Raw genomic sequence first — 6,198 nt, 5'->3', positions numbered from 1 at the left:
TAGACATTAAAAAAATCTTTAAAACATTAAAATATTAAAAAAAAAAAGAAGTAACCAAGATGTCTTTCAGTAGGGGAATGGATAAAGTGTGGCATATCAAAACAATGGAGTATTATTCAGTGCTAAAAAGAAATGAGTTACAATGAGCTCTCAGGCCATGAAAAGACATGGAGGAGTCTTAAATTTACTTAAATGTTACACAGTGAGAGAAGCCAGTTTGAAAATGCTGCATGCTGTATGATTCCAACTATATGACAATCTGGGAAAGACAAAACTATGGGCACAGTTACAAGACCAGCGTTTGCCAGAGGTTAGGGGAAGGGAGGAGAATAGAGAATAGGGAAATAGAGCACAGAGGACTTTTAGGGCAGTGGAAATACCGTGCATGATACTGCATCGATGGACACGTGTCATTAGCATATTTTTGTCCAAAGTCATAGAAAACACAAAGCCAAGAGTAAACTATAATGTAAACTATGTGCTAACGACGTGTCAGGATAGGTTTACCTGTGGTAACAAATGGACCACTCTGGTGCGGGATGTTGATAACCCGGGGAGCTAGGCATGTGTGGGGGCAGAAGGTGTATGGGAATTCTCTATACCTTCCTCTCAATTTTGCTGTGAACTTACAAATGAGCTCTAAAAAAATGCTCTAAGAAAGTCTAAAAAAAAGAAAAGAATCTCATCAAGTTTCTAATCCTAACTCCCAGTTTATAAGAAATACAGAGGCTAGAGCAAGATAAATAGCCCCATGAGAAGACAGACATGTCCGGAAGGTGGAAACTTCCAGACCCTCTACAAGATAACTATCCAGGGATCAACAAAAAGTCAATGCTGTTTTTAAAAAAAAGCGGATAGAGACATTTAAGGTTAAAGAGATTTAAGAGACATAGCCGAATATGTGCAATATGTAGACTTTGACTGAATTCTAGTTTTGGAAAAACAGCTATAAAAGACCTTCTGGGGGTGACCGGCTGGCTCAGGAGGTTAAGCTTCTGACTTTGGCTCAGGTCATCATCTCACCGAGCCTGCATCAGGCTCGCTGCTGTCAGCACAGAGCTCGCTTTGGATCGTCTGTTGCCCTCTCTCTGCCCGACCCCCATTCCTGTACACACGCTCTTGCTCTCTCTCTCTCTCTCTCTTCTCTCAAAAACAAACATTAAAGGAACACCTGAGTGACTCAGTCAGTTGATCGCCTGACTTCAGCTCAGATCATGATCTCACCATTTGTGCCTTTCAGCCCACATCGGGCTCACTGCTGTCAACGCAGAGCCCGCTTCGGATTCTCTGTCCCCCTCTTTCTCTGCTCCTCCCCCACTCAAGTGTGCTCTTTCTCACAAATAAAATAAATATTCAATAAAATAAAATAAAATAAAATAAAATAAAATAAAATAAAATAAAATAAACATGAAAAAGACCTTGTAGGGACAAATGGGGAAAATTAAATATTAGATTATATTAGGGTTTTATTGTTGACCTTCTTAAGTGGAATAAAGACTTTAAGAATATGTAGGAGGATGTTCTTGTTCTTAAGAGATGCTCACTAAGGGGCGCCTGGGTGGCTCAGTCGGTTGAGCGGCTGACTTCGGCTCAGGTCATGATCTCACGGTTTGTGAGTTCGAGCCCCGCGTCGGGCTCTGTGCTGACAGCTCAGAGCCTGGAGCCTGCTTCACATTCTGTGTCTCCCTCGCTCTCTCTGCCCCTTCCCTGCTCATGCTGTTTCTCTCTCTGTCTCAAAAATAAATAAACATTAAAAAAAATAAAATAAAATAAAATTTAGCTCTCAAGAGATAAATATGTAACTAATCATAATAAAAGTTAAAAAAAAAAAAAAAGAGATGCTCACTAAAGTATTTGGGGGTGAAGATCGTGATGACCTTACTTTTGAAGAGTTCTTGTTCAGGGGAAATATATATGTGTGTGTGTGTGTATGTGTGTGTGTACGTTTATGTGTATATATAGATGTGGGTGTATATATAGATATATGAGTAAACGTGTGTATATATGCATGTGCATGTGCAATACATGTGTGTGCATGTATACATATTGCATATATGCGTGTTCTATGTATGCATATATGTGTGTTTGTATATGCAGATGTATGTGTATAAGGGTACGTGTGTGTATGCTTATATATGTATGTGTATGTATATGTGTGTGTGTACACATATATATATGATTGTGTATGTCTATGTATTTATATATGCATATTGATATCCCAGAGATAGAAAGAGAGAGACAAAGTGAATATAGCACAATATTAACAACAGCTAGGTAGTGGATGGGCTAGTGATCATTGAACTACAAAATTCCCAAGCATGTAAGTGTCCCTTTAAAAACATGAGGAGAAAAGAAGAAATGTTTTTTACTACACTTGATCTTAGCCAAAAGGCCGAGAAGCGATTAAGAAGAAATGTTTTTTAAATGTGGTAGTCATCGCGTGAAAACTTAGCCGTCATTGGAAAATTGCAAGTAACAGGCAGAGAACCGGTCTGGTGGTTCTTCATCTGAATCTGGGGTTTTCTGACATGGGGCCCTCCAGCACTGAGGCCCCTCCATGGGTGGGCACAGGGGCTCCCCCTGGAGAGCACCTGCATCCCCAGGGACTCAGCAGGGCCCCAAGCCCTTCCTGCTGGCTCAGCCTCTGCCACCCCATCACCCCATTTGCCTGTGGCTGGGAAGGAAGGTGAGCCACACCTGCAGCCAGCCAGCCTCTGCTCCCCCAGTGCCCTTGGCCTCCCTGGAGCAGGAGCCGAGGCAGGTACAGCGTTCAAGGAGCCCTGAGTTCCCAGGCAGGGCTCAGGGGACCAACTTTCAAAGAAAGGAAAGGGGAGTTCCTCTCAGGGCTGAAGGTGGGAATCACCAGCGGTTGCCCATGAAGGGGACATTTTCTCTCCTCCTAGGGGGCGGCTGATGCTGCCCCTAGCCTTCTGAGCTGGCTCTGAAAAGCTCCCAGATCAGATCCTCTCGCTAAACTTCCTTTGTTTAAGTTAATTTTTGGTTATTAAAAAATACATGAAGGTGGAAACAACTCAAATGTCCACCGACAAGCGAACAGATAAACAAAGTGTGGTATGTACACATAACAGAATCTCATTCAGCCTTAAAAAGGAAGGAAATTCTGGGGCACCTGACTGGCTCAGTCAGTTAAGTGTCCAACTCTTGATTTTGACTCCGGTCATGATCTCACAGTTCATGAGATCGAGTCCGGAGTCCAGCTCTGCACTGGTAGCACGGAGCCTGCTTGGCATTGTCCCTCCCTCCCTGCCCCTCCCCCATTCGAGATCGCGCACGCGCTCTCTCTCTTCCTCTCAAAATAAATAAATAAATATTAAAAAAAAAAAAAAAAAAAGGAAGGAGATGGGGCGCCTGGGTGGCTCAGTCGGTTAAGCACCCAGCTTCGGCTCAGGTCACGATCTCATGGTTTGTGAGTTCGAGCCCCGCATCGGGCTCTGTGCTGACAGCTCAGAGCCTGGAGCCTGCTTCCGATTCTGTGTCTCCCACTCTCTGCCCCTCCCCCGTTTGCACTCTGCCTAGAAATAAATAAAAATTAAAAAAAAAAAAAAAAGACAAATGCCGTGATGATTCCACTTGTATGAGGTACCGAGAGGTAGTCAACTTCACAGAGACAGAAAGTGGCATGGTGGGTGCCAGGGGCTGTGGAGGGGCGGGGATGGGATGTTTGATAGGACAGCGCTGGTGGGGAGGCAGAGAAGTTCTGGAGATGGATGGTGGCCGTGATGGCACAACCACGTGAGTGTACTTAGTGCCACGGAACTGTGCACCTGAAATGGTTAAAATGGGAATTTTTATGTTATGCTTATTTTACCACAATAAAAGTTTATGTAATTACATACAAATGTGCATTTGCATAAATACCTAGTTTAGACCCCATGGGTTGACCCCTGGGGCAAGAGCGGGTTAGTGGGTATGTATGGGTGGGTGTTCAACGGAGGGGAGACTTGACTTTCCACCAAATATCCTTTTGTAGGATTGGACATTTTTTTTCCATGTACATGATTGAGTTACTCAAAAAGATACCATTTTGGGGGGTGCCTGAGTGGCTCAGTCAGTTAAGCCTCTGACTTCAGCTCGGGTCATGATCTCACAGTTGGTGAGTTCAAGCCCCATGTCAGGCTCTCTGCTGTCAACACAGAGCCCACTCAGATCCTCTGCCTCCTTCTCTCTCTGCCCCTCCCCCTGTTCATTCTCCCTCTCTCTCTCTCTTCCTACATAAATAAAGAAATAAACTGTGCTGATAGCTCAGAGCCTGCAGCCTGCTTTGGATTCTGTGTCTCCCTCTCTCTCTGCCCCTCGCCTGCTCACACTCTGTGTCTCTCCCTTTCTCAAAAATAAACATTAAAAAAATTTTTTTAATAAACTTAAAAGATACTTTTAAAAAGGAGACCATTTTTAATTTATGCAGCACAAAAAGGATAGACTGAGAAGTAATTCTCCCACCTCTGCCTACCACCCCCTCTCTGGGTTTTGTTTCCCTCAGAGAAAAACACATTGAATGATTTCTTGTTGGTCCCTCAGAAATACTGCATGTGGGGTGCCTGGGTGGCTCAGTCAGTTAAGCATCAGACTTTGGCTCACCCAGGTCATGATCTCACGGCTTGTGAGCCTGAGCCCCAGGTCGGGCTCTGTGTTGACAGCTCAGAGCCTGGAGCCCACTTTGGACTCTGTATCTCCCTTTCTCTCTGTTCCTCTCCTGCTCACACTCTGTCTTTCTCTCCTTCAAAAATAAATAAACATTCAAAACAAAAATTAAAAAAAAGGAAATACTGCATGTATATGCAAGCACATATATGAAAGCATTTCTTTGAAAGTAATGGAAGAGAGGAAAGGAGGGCGGGAGGGCAGGCAGGTACAGTAAATACGAAAAGACTGTTCTGCACAGTGTCTTTCGCACCCGAAATGCATCTTGGAAGCAGTGCCCTGCAGTTCATCAGGTACATCGTTCTTTCCAATGGCTGTGTGCTTTCCCACTGTATGGATATACCAAAATGTATATGGCCAGTCTTCTATTGATGGACATTTTGGGTTTTTCCAGTCTTTTTCACTTACATAAAAAAAAAATGCCAAAATAAATTTTGGCTTACAAAGCTTACAAAGGGGAATGCATCTGGCGGATGGATTCCTAGAAGTAGGCTGACCGGGCTTTGGTTTCCACTGAGATGCGAAGAGAAAGTCCCTGCCTCGAACCGCTGCCTGGGAGCTTCCCCTTTCTAGCAAAAGCAGGAGTGGGGGGTGGCCCAGGAGGGGGCTCCACGTGGGGCTGTGAGAAATCACCAGGTCCCTGATTTTGGAGTGGCTGTGGGCCCCACCCCGCCCTGTAGCCTCATGGGGGGCATCCTGCCATCCCCCCAACTTGGCTGGGTGAAGATCAGCGCCTCAGTTTTCCCCGGAGCCGGAAGGAAGGATGGGCACGTCTAACTGAGGCACGGGGCAGTGCGCTGGCAGTTCTGGGCGCTTGTGGGCAAAGGGAGTCAGTCAAGAGCCCAACCAGGAGGCAGGGTCTTTGAAGGTCCAGGCCACCACCTGGGCCAGACAAACAGATGATGAGGCAAGTGGGAAATCCTGATATGGACAGAGAGGGGTGGGGAGGAAGAAGTAAAAGACTTGGGGCCGCTAAGACGGTGATGATGGTGGTCCCCCCCCACCGAATGTTGCTTCCTGAGTCCCAGGTGTACTGGGTCTTGTACCTTACATTCACTGTCTCCTTGTCTCCCTTCAACCACACTTAGAAGGGGCCGCTGTTGGCATCCCCCCTTCTCAGTTAAGGAAACAGAGATTAAGGTCACATAAGGACAGAGACAGTCAGAGCCAGCGAGTGGTGGGGCTTGAATTTGCGCTCGGGTCTGACACCAGAGCCCAGCTGCACTCTAACCGCTCACCGTCTGCAGCCGTGGTCAGATTAGGCACAGAAGCACCAGGGACCGTCGCAAGCTGCGCATGGAGTTTGTCTCAGCCGGGTGCAGCCTGAGTTACCAACGCCTCGGATGAGGAACCGAGGCTCAGAGACCGGAAGCCATCTGCTGGGACCACATGAGGGAGTCTGGATTCGATCCTAGGTTTGGTATTTTTGTTAAGATGCTATTCACGTACTATAAAAGTCACCCTTTAAAAGGGCATCTACTTCCGTGGCTCTAAAGATATTCACAAGGTGTGTAACCACCTTCACTATTTAATTCC

At 45.8% G+C, this 6,198-nt stretch overlaps 1 pseudogene; it reads right to left on the bottom strand.

Annotated features, from left to right (window-relative positions):
• Window positions 1–2,254: 2,254 nt before the first annotated feature.
• On the bottom strand, window positions 2,255–2,404 carry LOC128778106 (U2 spliceosomal RNA; annotated as a pseudogene).
• Between the last annotated feature and the right edge of the window lie 3,794 nt (window positions 2,405–6,198).

Source organism: Panthera pardus, unplaced genomic scaffold, assembly GCF_024362965.1.
Source record: "Panthera pardus isolate Hobbes unplaced genomic scaffold, ASM2436296v1 HiC_scaffold_18, whole genome shotgun sequence".
NCBI classification, from domain to species: domain Eukaryota; kingdom Metazoa; phylum Chordata; class Mammalia; order Carnivora; family Felidae; genus Panthera; species Panthera pardus.
This window is presented reverse-complemented; position numbering and strand designations above follow the sequence as displayed.